The sequence below is a fragment of the Rhinoderma darwinii genome, chromosome 5 (genome assembly GCF_050947455.1).
Source record: "Rhinoderma darwinii isolate aRhiDar2 chromosome 5, aRhiDar2.hap1, whole genome shotgun sequence".
Classification (NCBI taxonomy): Eukaryota; Metazoa; Chordata; class Amphibia; order Anura; family Rhinodermatidae; genus Rhinoderma; species Rhinoderma darwinii.
The window spans coordinates 48,068,588-48,089,333 of record NC_134691.1 but is presented as its reverse complement, the minus strand read 5'-3'; the positions used below and the strand labels follow the sequence as shown (position 1 = coordinate 48,089,333).

Genomic DNA, 20,746 nt, shown 5'->3' with positions numbered 1-20,746 from the left:
TATATATGTAGGCTTAGTCCCAGTTCTGGGTGTATGTGCAGCGTAGGTTCCCACCTTACAGAGGTCGCCTTGTCGTGGCAGGTGGGCTAACACTTTTTGATCAAAATGTGCACTAAGAACCTCCCTATTTGTAAGTAGATTTAGCTTTAGTGCATATTTATTTATATTTAGTGGTTTAGGTGGCATTAGTGTTGCAGGGTGCTGTCGCCATTTTTTGTCTGCTGTATTTCTGCAGTCACTGGTGTTCTTGCACCTGCATACATTTTGTATCATTTAGTTGGAATGTGCTGTTCAACTTTTTGTTGTGTTTATGTGATCCATATATGTGGGGTTAGTGACTGCCTCCACTTGTTGTTCTTGCACTCCTCCCATTCTGCCCTGGGTGATTTTAATCAGTTCAATGCTGGATCCTACCATCCCCAGGTATATATGTAGGCTTAGTCCCAGTTCTGGGTGTATGTGCAGCGTAGGTTCCCACCTTACAGAGGTCGCCTTGTCGTGGCAGGTGGGCTAACACTTTTTGATCAAAATGTGCACTAAGAACCTCCCTATTTGTAAGTAGATTTAGCTTTAGTGCATATTTATTTATATTTAGTGGTTTAGGTGGCATTAGTGTTGCAGGGTGCTGTCGCCATTTTTTGTCTGCTGTATTTCTGCAGTCACAGGTGTTCTTGCACCTGCATACATTTTGTATCATTTAGTTGGAATGTGCTGTTCAACTTTTTGTTGTGTTTATGTGATCTATATATATATATATATATATATATATATATTAGCCGTATAATAAGTTATAGTACTGTTTCGCTGCAGAATGGATGGATAGATGGGTTGGATGGCTCTCTAAAATTATGACTCTACAAACATAGTGGACATCTGGTATCTTAATTTCATATTTCTCATATACTTTGTAGAGCTGTAACTTGAAGCTCTTGGGTCCCAATTCAAAATCTGCCACCTTCCACCATGTGCCAATTATAATACTATTTTTTTAATGTGGCAGAAGGGGCCTTTAGGCCACCTCAGGCACCAGGTGCGACTGCTACATATGCTTCCCCTATAGCTAAGCCCCCAATTCTTCCATTTGCCTTGGTTCTGTACAGTATATATGCATTCTTAATATGTGGTACTGGTTTTTTTTCTACTATCTTTTACCTTTTGACGAAAAACACAATTTAAGCAAAAATCTTATATATATATATATATATATATATATATATATATAAAAAAACCTTCATATTTTATAGATTAGCATTTGATGGATAAGTTCCGTCAGGGGAGACAGTTTTACTTTAGCTCACAGACATAAAACAAAACTTTTGTAATATTGCTCTGATTAGGAAATCCAACTGAAATGCAGACAACAAGGTCTTATTCAGCAACCATAAAAATGAAGACCTACAATCCCTTGTTGTCCTATTGTGCCGTATTGTCTAACTTACACTTTACACATTATCTCAAGGGTGATACATTCCACAGTATGACTGTGGAGGGAATTTATTAAGACTGACGTTTCAAATGCGAGTAAGTTGCGCCTAATGTAGAGTCACACGTCTCTTAATAAATTGAGTGCATCTTTGGCTGTCTATGTGAGTGCTGCAGCCTACTTATTGCTTACCAGGCACAGCTCCATACATTTGGTAGTGTGCTGTTTGCAGCTCAGTCCCATTTAACCCCTTCACGCCTCAGCCATTTTTTGTATTTTCATTATTGTTTTTTCCTCCCCACCCTCCAAAAGCCCATAATTATGCTACTTTTCCATTGATAAAGCCATATGAGGGCTTCATTTTTGCGAAGGAGTTGTCGTTTTTCATGCCACCATTTATTGTGTCATATAATGTACTGGAAAGCTGGAAAAAAAATCTTTGTGGAATAAAATGGGTAAAAAACACAGAATTCTCCATTGTCTTTTGGGTTTAGCTTTTACGGCGTTTACCATGCATTAAAAACAACATGTTAACACTATTCTGCGGATTAATACGATTACAGCGTATAATTTTTTTCATGTTTTACTACTTTTACAATACAAAAACCTATTGTTAAATATAAAATTTGTTTTGTGTGGCCACATTCTGAGAGCCATAACTGCGTTGACAGCATTTTTTTTGCTGCGTTTACTTTGAGGGTTAAATAATGTTAAATTGTAATATTTTGGACTTTAATGGAGGAATAACAGAGAAACGGCACATCACAGAGATATAAGAAAAGATGCTCCAGAATTGGTATTTTATGGGGAAGACAAGAACTCGCTAAAAGGCTGGGTTCACACGACCATGTTACGTCCGTAATGGACGGAACGTATTTCGGCCGGAAGTCCCGGACCGAACACACTGCAGGGAGCCGGGCTCCTAGCATCATAGTGATGTACGATGCTAGGAGTCCCTGCCTCTCCGTGAAACTACTGTCCCGTACTGAAGACATGATTACAGTACGGGACAGTTGTCCTGCAGCGAGGCAGGGACTCCTAGCGTCGTACATAACTATGATGCTAGGAGCCCGGCTCCCTGCACTGTGTTCGGTCCGGGATTAGCGGCCGAAATACGTTCCGTCCATTACGGATGTAACATGGTCGTGTGAACCCAGCCAAACAGACATGCCAGGAGAGGTGACAGATCCTCTTTATAGCATACCTAACTTATCAGATGACTTTTCAGAATGAGCGGTTATTTTTTTTTTGGCTATATTGATATCCATGTCGTCACCATGCTTACGGTTTGATGCAACATTTCTTATGTCTTTTTAACTATACAAGCTGAGGAATTTAGGTGGTTTTGGGGGTATTATATATTTGGCTGCTTATCATGGTGACAACCCCCCTTTGTATTTTTGTCCAGCATGATGTGCTGTTTTAAATTATTTTAAGCACGTCTATGTTGTGTGCTCATTTCTACATAAACTTATTTCTGTGCAATTTTGTAGTGACTATATAGTCTGTTTGCCATTTACATACCCATATGTGTGTTGTTTTGTTTATATTCAAGTTTTCAGAGTATGTGGCAATATACATGTGGTGCTTGCCGGGGATCATTAGTTAGAAATTTGCCATTGACATGTCTGTAAATAATTTGTATATATTGTATAAATAATATTTGTATATTTCTGATGTCAGAACCTATGATTATACAGTGATAAGTGGCGCCATATAGATGCTGTTTTTCTCTTTCTGCACTAGAGGTTAGTCACAAATCACTATTGTAGGAATTTCTTTCTCCTGTGTCACCCACTGATTGACTGACAAGCATTGCTCTCCCTTTCTTTATGGAGAGGTTTTTCAGCAGTTGCGGTGTGTATTGTTATTCAGTACCATGCCCTAGTGGCTGCAGAACATAAATATATAACTACTACAGACCTTCTTTATGAAAAGGATGAGGAAGCTTCATATCAATGAATCAATAGTGGACAGGAGTCTCCTGCGTTCTCTTCAAAAAGAGGCTCTGCAGCAGCTAAGGTGTGTATTATGGGAAATATTGTACCCTGTACTATAGATTATTAAGAATATTAGAAGTAATCTCAGAGTTTCATGAGCTCCATAAATGTAGCCCCCCCACAGAGTATGATGCCCCCGTAGTGCCGCTCACACATTATAGGGTGCCCATAGTGCCTCCCCACATATGGTATAATTCCCACATAGTGCCTCCCCACACAGTTTAATGCCCGCACAGTGCCACACACACACAATGTAATGCCCCCATAGTGCCTCACACAGTGTAATTCCCTCACAGTGCCCCCACACATAGTATAAATTCCCCATAGTACCCCACACACATCATTATGTCCCAATAGTGGCTCCACACAGTATAATACCCCCCATAGTGCCTCCCACACAGTATAATGCCCCCATAGTGCTTCCCACACAGTATAATGCCCCCATAGTGCCTCCCACACAGTATAATGCCCCCATGGTGCCTCCCACACAGTATAATGCCCCCATAGTGCCTCCCACACAGTATAATGCCCCCATAGTGCTCCCCATACAATATAATGCCCACATAGTGCCTCCCCACTCATAGTATAATGACCCCATAGAAACCCACACACATCATTATGTCCCAATAGTGCCTCTACATATTATAATACACCATAGTGCCTCCCACACAGTATAATGCCCCAATAGTGCTCCCAATACAGTATAATGCCCCCGTAGTGCCTCCTAAAAATAATAAAATTAAGATTTACCTAACCAAATTTCCAGGACGAAAGGAGTAGATCCCTTTCCTGGTCTCCTCTGGACTGTACGGTGTGTGGCCCCGCGCATACAGTTGTGATAAGGTCACCACATAGCGCCTGTCAGGCCACTCATGGCAGTCGTCACAGTGTGAATGGTGGAGCAGGCAGTTCACGGCTCCCTGTTCCACCTTTGGATTCAACTGTATCTGTGTCCTGAGATACAATTGAAATCGGGATATGCGCCTGGCCACCGGGGGCAGCGGGACAACACCCGGAATCTGGGACTGTCCCGCTGGACAAGGGACAGATTGGAGGCATGCTTTCCATAGTAGCTGTATCCCTCATGCATTCTTCCTTAAACATGTATGCACAAGTCTTAGCACCTACAACCTAGCACCCAGGATATAAATGTCATTGCTGTAGTTTTTCTGAGGACTATAAGGCACATGCCTGCTGCCAATATTTGGGATTCCTGGGTTATATGATATTCCTTGTTTGTTCAAGGCTTGATCATTTGTCGTAGAAGATGAGAAACATGTCTGATCATTATGTTCGCATCCATGAATCCGGAATCCCACAACATCAATAATGTCACTGTGTTTTTCCGAAGGCCTCAGATTGTCTATAATCAAATGTTTTTCAATGTACTATTTCTGTAATTATTAACACCTCCAGTACCAACACTTCTGAGTTGTGATGCAGAGCTGTGTGAATCACGGGGCACATCTGGAAAGCAGAAAACATGAACAAATGATTAACAATATAAGAACAATTCATGTCAAAGCTCTTATTCTACACATTAGAGTACACAGAGTTTTGGCTGGGCTGTCTGGACATCGGAATAGTTACATAAGGCAGCAGAGGTGTATATGTAAGAGTGTGGGAGAGAATCCCCAGAACATTAGGAGCTAATTTCTAATATACAATAAAGTGGTTTATTTAATTTGTGAACTGTATCTTTAAGTGTGCTGTGTCATGACTTTTCTTCCCACTGGAGGCATTATCCTGGAAGAAGACATGTTGTTTTGTACTGTAAAGTTTATTTTGTATGGCAAGTAAAGCTAATAGCGGTTGACTCGCCTGTGGATCTAATTTTGCTTGATGTAGGGATAAATGGCCCAGACGCCATCTTAGTTAGCTGTTTGCCATATTATAACAGTGCCGAGACGTTGTGGCGTTGCTGCGTTGTGTCCTGACGCGCGGGGTGGGGGGGGGGGGGGTGGGTGCTTTCTGTATAAAAAGGCGGTGTTCCCGCCAGTTAGTGTTCTGTGTGTGGGCTAAGCCCTAAGAACAAGACGCTGAGGGAGAGCTGCTGGAGTGAAGCTGCGAAGTCGGGGAACTGCTGGTGCTGTGTGGTTAACGGGCAGGAGCCTCCCCATGTGTGTGTCTATGCGGTGGACCGCTGTGGTTAGTGGGTGACAGGCATGCTCCTAGCCATGAGACAATTAGAGTGAAGTGGAGCAGCAAACAGGTCAGCAAAACAGTAAGGCCTGAGTAGGCCGGATAATTAATCAGGACATTACCCCTGCATCAGGGAGGAGTGCCCTTAAATCTCTCCTGTAAGGGAGCCAGCTAGTCATCATCAACCTGCCTGAACCACAGTTGTAACCAAGAGACTGTGCCTCTCAAGTGTAAAAAGTGTTTGTTTGTCTTCTATGGCTACGTGTGGAGCTAACACCAGCCTGAGTATAGACTTTTTTTGCCATCACTGATAACTTATAATCTTTATAACAACTTTACCGTGACAACCTGCCTAGGGCCTTACATCACCCAGCCTCACATTACACATATACTATAATCTCTTATTTTATTTGGTTACGGTGCTGAAATCTAAAACTACAGGAAACAGTAGAAAACTGAAGTCAAAAGTCCAAACAAATACTGACGTAACTTTTGACTATTTACATAATGGATACACACTGTGCAGCAGAGGAACAGCAGTGATGTCAGTGCTCTGTAGCTATAGCCAATTGGCTATAACTTCACAGTACTGACTAAGGGGGTGAGATTGACAACCATTGCTATCTGTATCGGTGCCACAACGTGGTTGAATTTGTGCATTACATATTCATAACTTGCGGTACAGCAATGTCATTAGTCCGAGCACGAAAGAGCAGTCCAGGACTGAGGTTAGGAAAGTCAACCACTCAGGAGTACCACTGGAAATGTGTGCGCCAGGTGCCCACGTTGCCATGTACCTAAGGGAACATTTAAGCTTCCATGGATCACTGCAGGTGCCACCCACTACCACATAGAATAACCACAGATATGTCCTTGGACCATGGTTGCAAAGTGGGACCTGTAATTCTCTCATACCTCCAGGCACAACTGCTACCCTCCACGGCACCACTCCCTACTCCGGCCTAATAGGGTGAAAGGAGCAGAGTATGTAACCCTAAAAAGTTGAGCCACAATGCTTGGGGAAGGATTGTACTTTCTAACAATGTACTAGATGGTCTATGACCCCTCGTCTTTCAATACGTGCTGATTCTGTTAAAGGGGTTTTCCAAGACTTTTATATTGATGGCCTATTCTTAGGATAGGTCATCAATATAAGATCAGTTGGGGTCCGACTTCCAGCACACCTGCCGATCAGCTGACTGAATGGGCCGCGGTGTTCGTCGCCGCGGCCTCTTCAGTGTTTACCAGGCACAGCGCCGTACACTTCCATAGCGGCTGAGCCAGCTCAACTCATTCACTTTCATGGGGCCGGAACTAAGTATAGGCCATCAATATAAATGCCCTGAAAAACTCCTTTAATGTCACACAACAATATAGTTGAACTTGTGGACAGTGAACGGCAGCAACAAAGGTATAAGAATACGTTTGCATCTAATCTTCACTCAATCTGTTATCGTGCTCATTTCTCCTCAGGGGCAAGCAGGTCAATATGGATAACAATAACTGATGTTGGCTTGAGTGAGTAGGTCGGACCACACATGAGGCGGTAGCAATAAAGTTTGAAAAAACACAGAGACATAGAAAAAAGATTTGATTGCAATAAAAAACCCCCACACAGCCCTCATTATCCATTTTATTTAGGAGAATAAAAAAACGCCCTAATCAAAGTCGTTTTTGAATCCGAAGTAGTCCAACAACCCAACCTGTAAAAAACACAAACAAAAAATAAATTTGTAACACATAAAAAAGCAAAGCAATTATACTTACCTTTCCTGGATCCAGCGCTGTTTACGCAATGTCAGCGAGGTACGCTGTTTCTGTAACTTCGGGAATTATAGGGGGCGTCCGCACTAAAAGTGCCTAGGGGAGCATCAACTCTAAATACGGCCCTGCCTTCATCTACACTCTCCCCCTTGCCCCCCACTTAACCTCTGCCTCCTTCTATACCTCCCTCCCCCTCCTCCCACAGAGCCTCTGCCACCATCTGTACCGCCCACCACAAATAAAGTTCAAAAGCCTCTTCAATGTCATCTGCACCCCATTAGACCCCCCTGCCACTTTCTGTCGCCCATAGTACCCCTACCACTTTCTGTGCCCCCTGTCACCTTTTGTATTCCCTGTCCAACACCCTCATAGAGCACTGGGCGCATTTTGACCCCACAAAGAGCCCTTTTCCTCCAACTTTAGTGTCCCCCTCACCTAAAACAGTGGTCTGTCTCCTGCTATTTACCCTATCCCTGCTCCCTCGCAAAGCCCTGTCACCTTCTGAACCCTCCTCGGTTCTTCATTCAACATCTGCGGTTGCTGTCCGTATTGCCGAGAAATCAAACAAAACTGCAGTACACAGTTCAATAGTTGTGAGGACATGGTTGCAAGTCAAAAATAGCAGAGAAAAAAACAGAAATCAACGCTAAAGCAGAGGGATCAGACTAAACTCTCTATACTCTGAAAGCAAGAGAAAATGGTGACTGGGTGATCACGTGACCTTCCTGCGGGTATTTTTAGTGGGTTGGGACCAAAAAAATTACAAATTAAATCACACAGTGAAAAATGGATGCAAAACGGGTGACAATTGGCCGTCAAAAACGGAAACACAGCCTAGAATGGATGCAAAACGGCCGTCAAAAACGGACCAAGACAGCTGTTTTCAATGGCCGACACCCGGACACTGTGTGAATAGGGCCTTACTAGCATTGCTGTATCTTTGGCAACCTGTGCTATAAAATTATTTTAGATTTTTGTTCGTCTAGCCCAATAAAAAAGCTGCATGTACCCCAAATTGGTACCAATTAAACTGTCAACCCATCCTACAAAAAAACAAGTCACACGACGTGAAAAAAAAAAGTAATGGCTCACAGAATATGGTGAGACAAAGAAGGGGGATCCTTCTGCAAAAGTGGTAATCCATACTACTTTAGAGATTTGATATGACCGTGTTCATACTGACCTGCAGAATAGTTATTTTCAATACATTTGGTACCCCAAAATGATGAGAAATATACCAATCAAACCTCCACATACATTCTGGTTACTTATCTTCAGTAAAAAACAACCTGAAATGTATGGACTGCTTGGAAAACTGACTTCAAGTAGCTATTATCATCAAAACTTATAAGGGGCTCATCCATTCTAGTAAATAATGGGCTTAAATGTACAGGCTAGAAAGTATTGTCTGCATGTCGAACCTCAAGGGAGCCCGTACAGTCTGCTGGAATTCCCAAAAAATAGTCCATATACTTTAGGCACTTTAGTAGTGAACGCTGCAATGTATGGTATGCCAGGAGAAACTCACGGGAGTCCACACATTCTAGGCATTTCAGTCCTGAGAGTGCTAGAATGTATGGGCTGCTGGGAGAAACTCAAAGGAACATATACATTCTGGGCTCGACCCATCCATCGTGCCTGAGCTGCTGCAATAGTTGTTCCAGGGAGCTGCTTTACAGCAGGCAACTGACGTAAGAAACTTCTATGGGAGTCATGTCCTGTGTCATGGTCATGTGCAGAAGTAACTGTGGAGGAGCAGGAGCTGAGCTTTATAATAGAGGTGTTACCTTTAATTGTTATCCTACCTCTGATAAGTTAACTGCTTACCCTGCAGACACTTTTTTTTTGCAGGATTCAATGGAATAGAAAGTGTAGTCTACTACGCTATTCCATCCTTAAAAAAGATATACTGACGCATATATCCGCCCGTCAGAGGCCAACAGGACGCTCTTTTGGCCTCCATTGGGCTAATGTAGCCCTATAGACACGTTTAATCTGTACTCCGGGAGCTTTCATGATGTACACGTTGAACGTAGGGCTAATACGCAGTGTAAAAGTGGGCTTATGGCTTTGTACACATCACACTGGGGCTATATGATGGAGGTATAAGTCGGGAGTATTCCCAAAATATACCTTTACCTCTGATGTATGCTACTGTAAAGCCATACAGTGGTATATATCGGCCATTGGCCACAATGTAAAAATATATATGCTGCGCTAGTTATGTTTTTTTACAGTGGCGCACTGTATAAGAAAGCGCCTTTTCTATACAGTATTAAAAAAAAAAGTATGCCATGCATACCTCTCTGTTGGAGGACAACCTTTTGGCCTCTGTTAGGTGAATGGGGGCCTATTGCTTTTTTAGGCTTGCTTTTCTAAAGAATACGCTGAACGTGTTCACTAAATGTAATGTGAATAGAGATGCAGCTAAATAAACGACTTTCTTTTCAATTTATTTTGTTGCAGAGATGGTTCAACCTTGGAAATCATCTCCATGTATAGCCCCTTATCGTCCCCGGTTGTCCCAGAACTGTATGTTTTTGCTTTCATGTGTTGTTTAAGAGGAATAGTCTCAAACATGAGGTCATGGACAAGTAATAGTTTCCAGACTGTTTAGTAAATCCCTTGATTCGTGCAGCACTTGTACAGAAGATAACCAGGCCATGTTATCTCCAAGGAATTTATACCACTTGTAGTACTTATATGTACTTTTCAGCAGGTGGACAAAACTCTCCCTATTGAGGGTAATGCCCCAATATACCGAGTACAATGACTGAGGCGCTGGGTGAACAGAGTGAAATTAGTGACCCAACGTAATCCACATGTTGCCCTGTTTCTATTGTAAAACCACCTCACCCTATCCTCTTTTTAAACAGAGACTATTAGGCTCTGTTCACATTTAATTCTTTGAATACATTCAGCGTTTGCAACGGGGAAAGCTTTTGGCGAATACGCTGAATCTAGCCATAGGCCCCCATTTATCTAAAAGAGGCCAAAAGAGTGTAATTTTGGTCTCCAACAGGATGACATGCGGCGGCATACTTTTTTTTTTACAGTTTAGGAACGTACATTTTAGTTTCTATAATACAGTGGGCCACCGCAACAAAATCATATACCACGTGCAGTATACGTTTTGTTAACAACGGGACCAATGGGCGACAAGTACACCACGTACGTCGGAGCCTTCCGTCGGAGGATAGTCCCAATGTACTGTACTGTATACGTCTGACGGAAGACTCTGACGAGATGTGAACAGATCCTTAGAGCTCATGATAACTGAATAAACTTCAAGTGCCTCTGTGTAAAATCGAAGGTACAATGTGGGCCCATAGCAGGCTACAGGTGGTGAGAACCTGCAAAAAAAAGTGATTTTTCAACAGGTGCTGCAATGCAAGCAAATAAGGAAAGGAAAAGTATGCTAGAGTCATATAAATGGAATGGGAATAACAGGAGGTGGTGTCAAGTAGCCCTTTAAAGGTGTAATTTTTTTTTTGCTATGATGCACCCGTCATTGGCGTAACTACCGTTGTAGCAGCCATACCGGCTGCTACGGGGCCAGCGGCATTAGGTAGTCTGTGCCTAGGGGGGCCGGCACGACCCCCCTAATGCCTGGTGGCGCCTCTAGCAGCCGCTATGGCTGCTACAGTGGTAGCGACGCTACATTCAATAGTTTCTGCCTCCTTAGAACGCAGATACTATTGAATCCTATGAACCTATTGAACACTGCTCTGCCATTTACTAGGCTACAGGCCACATTCAGCCGGCAGCCTATCAGGTGCAGGAACAGGATCCCTGCGCAGGCCGGCGTGATAACTGGATCACGCTGGTCTACGCAAGGATCCCGTTGGCATTGTGGAGCAGCTCCGTTTGTCGTTAGGTGAGTAAAAATTGTTTGTTTTATTTGTTTGGGGGACATTGTCTACAATGGGGCGGTGGAGGGCTGTATGGCACTGTCTACAAGGGGGAGGTGGGGGGCACTGTATACAAGAGTGAGGTGGGGGGGCTGTATGGTACGATCTACAAGGGTCAGGTGGGGGGCTGTATGGCACTGTCTACAAGGGGGAGGTGGGGGCCTGTATGGGACTGTCTACAAGGGGGAGGTTGGGGCCTGAACGGCACTGTCTACAAGGGGGGGGGGCGGTGGGGGGTTGTATGGCACTGTCTACAAGGGGGAGGTGGGGGACACTGTATACAAGAGTGAGGTGGGGGAGCTGTATGGTACGATCTACAAGGGTCAGGTGGGGGGCTGTATGGCACTGTCTACAATGGGGAGGTGGGGGCCTGTATGGGACTGTCTACAAGGGGGAGGTTGGGGGCTGAATGGCACTGTCTACAAGGGGGAAGTGGGGGTTGTATGGCACTATCTACAAGGGGGAGATGGGTGGCACTATCTACAAGGAGGGCTGTATGGCACTATCCACAAGGGGCAATCGAAGAAAGGAACTGCAGCCCTCAAGATAATCCAAAGAAGTGTATTTGATTTATCAAGCATTTATGGGCTGAAACGTTGCAAGTGTTTTTATGCTTGGTGAATAAATCAAATACACTTCTTTTGATTATCTTGAGTGCTGCAGTTCCTGTCTTCGATTGCATATTGATTGTCTCCCTTGGACCTGGGATTCTTTGCGGCGTGCACCACCCACGTTTGGGGAGTTGTCCTTTCCCACTGAAGAATTTTTTGTGGCTGTGCTGCTGTTTTCCTAATAACTATCCACAAGGGGCGGATGTGACACTACAGGGGGTGCTGTATAGCACTGTCTACAAGGTGGGCTGTATGGCATAATCTATGGGGGGCTGCATGGCACTATCAATGGGGGGGGGCTGTATGGCACTATCTAGGGGGAGGCTGTATGGAGAATCTACAGGGGGCACTATCTACAAGGGGGGCTGTGTGTGGCACCTAGGGGAGGGGGGGCCCAGTGAAAAGTTTGCTATGGGGCCCAATGTTTCCTAGTTACGTCCCTTTTTTGCTGCACCGGAGATTCTACTTTTATCACAGCTAACAGGGCTGGACTTTGGAGTTTTTGACCTGTGAGGTGACACAGGGCTCATCAGCCACCCCTGCTAAAGGTGTCACCACAGATGACCTGGTACCTGAGGCTTGTGACCACCATAAATTTTAACATTAATTATTTAGCAATTTATTTAGACATTGTATAGAACTATTATTAGATTACTTTATCTCTAGAATTGTTATAAATTCACTGTAAGTTGGTATTAATTAAGAACTATATGGTCGTATTTATTTACTGTATGACACTGTTAATGAGGCACTATATGGTATACTTACTTGTACACTGTATGACAGCACACCATTGGGTGCACACCAACAGAAAGTTCTGCACAGGGCACATTGCAATTTAAGACCGGCCCTGACAGCTAAAGTTGTGAGTTTTGAGATTAAAAGGGGTTGTCCAGTCCCTAAAAATTGATGGCCTATCCTTAGTATAGGGCTTTAATATTTGATCGGTCGGGGTCCTACGGCCGGGACCCCTGCCAATCATCTGTTTTGGTGGCGCTTGTAGCGGTGGTACACAGTATTACAGCCTTCTCCTACTCACTTCAATGAGAGAAGGTTGTAATACTGTGAACTGCTACTACTGCTGTGTCGGCGGTTAACAGTGTGAGCAGTGACCGAAATGAAGGGGAAGCAGCGCTCTTAAAAAATAGCTGATCGGCGGGGGTCCCAGAAGTCGGACCCCGACCAATCAGATATTGATGGCTCATCCTGAGGATAGGCCGTCAATTTTTGGGGATTGGACAACCCCTTTAAGACCTCTGGACTTTATCCCTTGCTATATGCCTATGATTTCCTTCATGCAAATAACCAACACCTTACTATGACTTGCCTCGCCAATCAGCACCTTTCAACAACTGTTGTTGAAAGTCGCTAAATGGCGGGGCAAATTCTGCCCTGCCAATCAGCGCCTTCAACTGCGCTAGCAGCGCGATGACGTCATCGTGCCGCTTCCGTTGTTGAAAGGCGCTTATTGATGGGGCAGGTCATTCTGCCCTGCCAATCAGTTCCTTTCAACGACGCAAGTGGCGCGATGACATCATCGTACTGCTTGAGTCGTTCAGTCCCAGCAGACCTGCTCAGAAGAGAGCAGGCCTGCATTGACACAGGACGGCGCGGGAACGGGCTCAAGGGGGGAGCTATATGTGGGGCACAATCTACAGGGGGGGCTATATGTGGGGCACTATATACAGGGGGCGCTATATCTGGGGCACTATAACAGGGGGCTATATGTAGAGCGCTATCTACAGGGGGCTGTATGTGGGTACTATCTATGGGGGCACTATCTACTGGGGGCTCTATGGGGGCCCTATCTATGGGGGGTTCTATGGGGGGCACTATATACAGGGGGCTCTATGGAGGCAATACCTACAGGGAGCACTGTGTGCGCGTTTGGGACACAGTGTATGGTGCTATTATAATTAGAGGTGCAGTGTATGGAACTATTACATTTAGGGACATAGTGTGTGACAGCAAGAAAATGTTATCTTCGTTTATAGGTGCAGAAATGTTTGAATAGTGAGAAGCTGAAGACATCTGAGCGGCAAACTGCATAAATGGGCTGTGGCCGGGAGAAGTAATCATAGAGGCCTTGATCGGATGGAGAAGAAAAGAGAAAAATAACAACTAGAACTGAGATCGTCACCGGTGAGTCACTGAATCGAAATGTTTATTGTGCCTCTAATCAGTACTCTAGTCACTGTATGATCTGCAGCGAGATTATGGGTGGTATGATCTTTTTTTGTGGAACCGCAACTCCCAGCATATCCTTACCACTGTTCGGGTCTTGCTGGGAGCTGTAGTTTTACGCGGTGCAAACCTATACGGCAAGGGTTGCACTAAATTGAGCTGTATTTGTGCTGGGGCTGTATATATGTGCTGAGCTTGGTTCTGGGGCTGTATATATATATGTACTGAACTTGGTTCTGGAGCTCTATATATGTACTGAGCTTTGTTCTGGTGATGTATACAGTATATGTACTGAGCTTGGTTCTGGTGCTGTATATATTTACTGAGCTTGGGTCTGGTGTTGTGTATATATGTACTGAGCTTTGTTCTGGGGCTGTATATATGTATTGAGCTTGGTTCTGGAACCATATATGTCAGAGCTTGGTTCTGATGCTGTAATTATATAGGATGTATTTATAATAACAAAATTGCAGAGCAGACGGAATTGTTTTCAATTCATTGTATATTTAATGGGAACCGGTTAGATAGTTGTAATTCCTTGAACTGCCACCATGCAGTAATACATGACCTGACAATATTTACAAACAGTCCCCTGTATGTATTTTTCAGATGCAGCAAAATCTATAAAATCAACTTTTAAAACGGCGCACACTATATGCTAATTACTGATTAAAGGGTCATGGGATGATTACTGATATATACAGAGATGATAGGGGTTATATATAGGGATCATGGGGGTTATATACAGGGATGATGGGAGTTATATACAGGGATGATGGCTGGTATATACAGGGATGATGGCTGGTATATTCAGGGAAGATGAGGCTATATACAGGGATGATGGGGCTATATACAGGGTTGCTGGGGCTATATACAGGAATGATAGCTGGTATATAATTAGAATGTGCCTCATCAGATGTAAACATGCGTTAGGGGGGGGGGCCCACTCAGATATGTTTTGCCACCCATGTGCCAAACTATTTAATATCACAAGAACATAAAACGAGAAAATCACCTGTAAGAAGCTATAATTTCATCAATTTTCTTGTTTTAAGTTGTTAAAAATGTTGAAATTATCCTTCTTTGTGGACCTGCGAGTACTACTTTAATGCTTCACAGAACAATTTGTGGATCATGTTTATTGTTTTTTATCCAGTTATTCTATAGTCCTGAACAGCAAATATCCCCAGTTGAACAACAATGTGAGAGCAGCAACAACAATGTATCACTGTACAAGTAGATAGATTTGTTATTCCCGAATCCGAATAACCTGAGTGACAGCCCCTGAGGAAGTATAGAAAATGTATAGGAATCATCTGTCAGCTTCTAGATCCTGTGTCCTCTCAGGCAAATTGTGCGAATTAACAGGAATTACTGGTAGGTGGATGATTTACCACTTGTTAAATAAATTACATAAGGAAATGAAATGGCCTGGAGGGATTAGGCCAGGTGCAGGGGGAAGTTCTGTGCAGCCTCAGCTCAGTTCATGTCTGCAGTTAGTTCTGTTCTTTGTAAACATAGGAAACACATGAATGTGTTACCATAAAGTGCCTAAGTGCTTTGCTTTCCTGATATAGAGCTCCAAATCCAATAACTAGACAATGATTCAAAAGATAACTTGCTGGCTGCCTGTTCACTTCATAACAGTATGCTGTAATTTCTTTAGCTCCCTCTAGTGTTAGCTACAGGCAGCCAGTACATTATGTTATATAGGTATATATTAAGATATAAAGGGTGGACATTCAAAATCTGTGGCGGAAAAGTCATCTTACCCTTAGGCTCTGTTCATATTTGCATTAGTTCTATTTAGTCAGGTTTCTGTTGTTTTTACAAGCATGCTGTGCTATTTTATCTGATTAATCATAATATATCACAGCGGACGATTGATGTGTCATACCCATCATGAATCCTGTAAAAATTTAAGCCATGACTGCTCAGTCTGAGGGCCGGCCTTAGGATAGATTGCGCCCCTTTGCAAAATTATCTTTCTGCGCCACACCCCATCATAAAAAAAATTCCCTATAAAAAAGTATAATGCCGCTCCACATTATAATGCCCTATATATAGTGCCCCCACACGGTATATTGCCCCCTTAGTGCCCACACAGTATAATGCCCCATTGGTGACCCCCATACAGTATAATAATAATATTTTATAATATATTATAACCCCTTCAAGGACACAGTATTTTGTCCTCTAATTGTGCCCACAAAGTATTATGCCCCCTAAGTGTCACACAAAGTATATTGCCCCCTTTAGTGCCCCTATACAGTATAATGTCCGTTTAGTGGCCTCCACACAGTATAATGCCCCCTCCCCTGGCTGCCACACACAGCCCCCCTTGTAGATAGTGCCCCCCTGTAGATTGTGCCATACAGCCTCCCTGTAGCCAGTGCCATAATCCCTCACCTCCTCCTTGTAGACAGTGCTATACAGTCCCCCACGGCTCCCATGTAGACATTGACATACAGCCCCCCACCTCGCCCATGTAGACAGTGCCATACAGCCCCCCACTTCCCCCATGTAGACAGTGCCCCCAAACAAAAATTGTTTTACTCACCTAGGCCCCGTTCTCACGAGCTGAGCTGCTCCACAACGCTGACGATGGGATCCTTGGGTAGGGCGGTGTGATCCTGTAGCCTAGTACAGAGTTTCCTAACCTTTTTGGACTTGATGCACCACTGGGACTTTTTTTTTTCCTCAGGGCACCCCTACCAAAAATGGTTTAGAGAGAGACAGAAAACGGCTAAAAACAAGCACTACACTCTTAGGGTATGTCCACACAGCGTTTTTTTGTAAGGAAGAAAAAATCTGCCACAAAATTCCTTCAGGAATTTTGAGTCAGATTTTGAATTGACAGCGTTATTTGACGTTTTTTTTTTTAAAGCCGTTGAAGCTAACGCAAAAGACGCAGGCCAAAAAGCACCAAACGAGCGCCATTTTCTGCCTCCTATTAATTTCAATTGGAGGTCAGAGGTGGAAACCACTTGAAGACCATCAGCCCCCCACTCATAGTAAAATAACCATCAGCCCCCTACTCACAGTAAAATAACCATCAGCCCCCCACTTATAGTAAAATGACCATCAGCCCCCCACACACAGTAAAATGACCATCAGCCCGCCACTCTCACTAAAATGACCATCAGCCCCCCACACACAGTAAAATGACCATCAGCCCGCCACTCTCACTAAAATGACCATCAGCCCGCCATTCACAGATGCCCCTGTAGGTAGTGTCACACAGCCCCCTTGTAGGTAGTGCCACACAGCCCCCTTGTACACTACCGTTCAAAAGTTTGGGGTCACCCAGACAATTTTGTGTTTTCCATGAAAACTCACACTTATATTTATCAAATGAGTTGCAAAATGACTAGAAAATATAGTCAAGACATTTGACAAGGTTAGAAATAATGATTTTTATGTCAAATAATAATTTTCTCCTTCAAACTTTGCTTTCGTCAAAGAATGCTCCATTTGCAGCAATTACAGCATTGCAGACCTTTGGCATTCTAGCTGTTAATTTGCTGAGGTAATCGGGAGAAATTTCACCCCATGCTTCCAGAAGCCCCTCCCACAAGTTGGATTGGCTTGATGGGCACTTCTTGCGTACTATACGGTCAAGTTACTGCCACAACAGCTCTATGGGGTTGAGATCTGGTGACTGCGCTGGCCACTCCATTACAGATAGAATACCAGCTGCCTGCTTCTTCCCTCAATAGTTCTTGCATAATTTGGAGGTGTGCTTTGGGTCATTGTCCTGTTGTAGGATGAAATTGGCTCCAATCAAGCGCGGTCCACAGGGTATGGCATGGCGTTGCAAAATGGAGTGATAGCCTTCCTTATTTCCTTTTACCTTGTACAAATATCCCACTTTACCAGCACCAAAGCAACCCCAGACCATCACATTACCTCAACCATGCTTGACAGATGGCTTCAGGCACTCATCCAGCATCTTTTCAGTTGTTCTGCGTCTCACAAATGTTCCTCTGTGTGATCCAAACACCTCAAACTTCGATTCGTCTGTCCATAACACTTTTTTCCAATCTTCCTCTGTCCAATGTCTGTGTGCTTTTGCCCATATTAATCTTTTCCTTTTATTAGCCAGTCTCAGATATGGCTTTTTCTTTGCCACTCTGCCCTGAAGGCCAGCATCCCGGAGTCGCCTCTTCACTGTAGACGTTGACACTGGCATTTTGCGGGTACTATTTAATGAAGCTGCTAGTTGAGGACCTGTCAGGCGTCTATTTCTCAAACTAGAGACTCTAATGTACTTGTCTTGTTGCTCAGTTGTGCAGCGGGGCCTCCCACTTCTCTTTCTACTCTGGTTAGAGCCTGTTTGTGCTGTCCTCTGAAGGGAGTAGTACACACCGTTGTAGGAAATCTTCAGTTTCTTGGCAATTTCTCACATGAAATAGCCTTCATTTCTAAGAACAAGAATAGACTATCGAGTTTCACATGAAAGCTCTCTTTTTCTAGCCATTTTGAGAGTTTAATCGAACCCACAAATGTAATGCTCCAGATTCTCAACTGGCTCAAAGGAAGGTCAGTTTTATAGCTCCTCTAAACAGCAAAACTGATTACAGCGGTGCTAACTAAATTGCACAAGGGTTTTCAAGTGTTTTCTAATCATCCATAAGCCTTCTAACACAGTTAGCAAACACAATGTACCATTAGAACACTGGAGTGATGGTTGCTGGAAATGGGCCTCTATATACCTATGTAGATATTGCATTAAAAACCAGACGTTTGCAGCTAGAATAGTCATTTAGCACATTAACAATGTATAGAGTGTATTTCTGATTAATTTAATGTTATCTTCATTGAAAAAAACTGTGCTTTTCTTGCAAAAATAAGGAAATTTCTAAGTGACCCTAAACTTTTGAACAGTAGTGTAGGTAGTGCCACTCTGCACCCTTGTAGATAGCACCCCCCCCCCCTTCCTGTAAATAGCGCCACTGTAGCTCCCTGAAGGAGCGGAATTCACCTGTTGTCGGGGATTTCGCTCCTGGACAGAGCGCTTGATGTCTCTGCCCATATATGGACAGTAACATCAGGGGCAATTCCTGAACCGGAATCCCTGTCCACAGCTTTGCCAACACTGTGACCGGGGATTCCACTCCAGGAGAAGCCCCTGACGTCTCTGTCCATTTATGGACAATTATGTCGGGTCTTCTCCTGGAGCCGAATCACTGGCCACTGGACGGGGATTCCGCTTCAGGAGTTGCCCTTGATGTCACTGTCCATAAATGGACAGAGACGTCAGGGGCTTCTCCTGGAGTGGAATCCCCGGTCACAGTGTCAGCAACGCTGTGGACGGGGATTCCGCTTCAGGAGTTGCCTCTGATGATGTCTCTGTCCATATATGGAAAGAAACATCAAGTGCTCCGTTCAGGAGCGGAATCCCCGGCCACAGGGGGATTCCGCTCCTTCAGGGAGCTACAGTGGTACTAGTAGATAGCAGAGCAGGGAGATACCTCCCTGTTCTGCTGTAGTGTTGTAATGACGGGGGTGGGGAGACAGACAAGTGAGCCCTATTCTACCCACCACTCAGTCCCTGCCTACTTGCAACGACCCGCCCTAGGCGACGGGGTACAACTGGGCGACGGTCCCTACGCTCAATAAGTGCACGACAGACAAACAGACAAGGGTACGCAGAGCTAGGGGGAGAAAGGGGCAGTTGCCCACGGCAAAACCGTGAGCAACAAGAGAAGTGAACAAGCCGAGTCAAACCAGGAGAGTACGAGGTGCCAAACGCAGAGCAGAAGAGTAGTAAACAAGCAGAGTCAAACCAGGAGTGTACGAGGTACCAAACGCAGAGCAGGAGAGTAGTCAGCAAGCCGGGGTCAATATGAAGCAAGGACAATGGTACAAGAAGCTGCAGCAGGGCCAGGAAACCAAACGAGAAGAATCACAAGCAAAGGAGGAACAGGAAAGGCAGGTATAAATAGACAGAGGGCGGGAGCTAGCTCCGTCTGGCCAGGCTGTGATAGGTTCTCCCACTCCTAAGCCTGCCACCCTGAGTGGTGGAAGATGGAGTCAGTCTCACAGACATAGAAGCAGGTGCAGACTGATTATCTATGGGCGTTAACCCCGAAGCTGTGCCTGGCAGATACTTTACAAGTGTTCAATAGTATCTACGTGTAAAGGATCTGCCAGACACAACTTCTGTGTCGACGCCCATAGGTAATCAGTCTGCACCTGCTTCTATGTCTGTGAGACTGACTCCATCTTCCACCACTCAGGATGGCAGGCTTAGGAGTGGGAGAGCCTTTCGCAGCCTGGCCAGACGGAGCTAGCTCCCGCCCTCTGTATATTTATACCTGCCTTTCCTGTTCCTCCTTTGCTTGTGATTCTTCTCTGCTGTTTTCCTGGCCCTGCTGCAGCTTCTGAACTACTTATCCTCTGCTTGTGTTTGACCTTGGCTTTACTGACCACTCTTCTGCTCTGCGTTTTTGTACCTCGCTCATCTCCTGGTTTGACTCGGCTCGTTCACTTCGCTTGTTGCTCACGGTGTCCCCGTGGGCAACTTTCCCATTTCCCTGTCTTCTTGTACCCTTGTCTGTTTGTCTGTCGTGAACCTATTGAGTGTAGGGACCGTCGCCCAGTTGTACCCCGTCGCCTAGGGCGGGTCATTGCAAGTAGGCAGGGACTGAGTGGCGGGCAGACTAGGGCTCACTTGTCTGTCTCCCTACCCCGACATTACATAATCAC

At 44.5% G+C, this 20,746-nt stretch overlaps 1 long non-coding RNA gene across 3 annotated transcripts in view; it reads left to right on the top strand.

The window, feature by feature from the left end:
- The first annotated feature begins 448 nt into the window (after positions 1-448).
- Positions 449-20,746, top strand: part of LOC142651348 (uncharacterized) — a 65,465-nt gene continuing 45,167 nt past the window's right edge. The window contains exon 1 of one of the 3 annotated variants that reach the window (XR_012847604.1): positions 449-554. This is a non-coding gene — a long non-coding RNA (uncharacterized LOC142651348). Of the gene's footprint in view, positions 555-3,268; positions 3,446-20,746 lie in introns of those variants that run through there. The other 2 variants (XR_012847602.1, XR_012847603.1) reach the window with 2 other exon arrangements.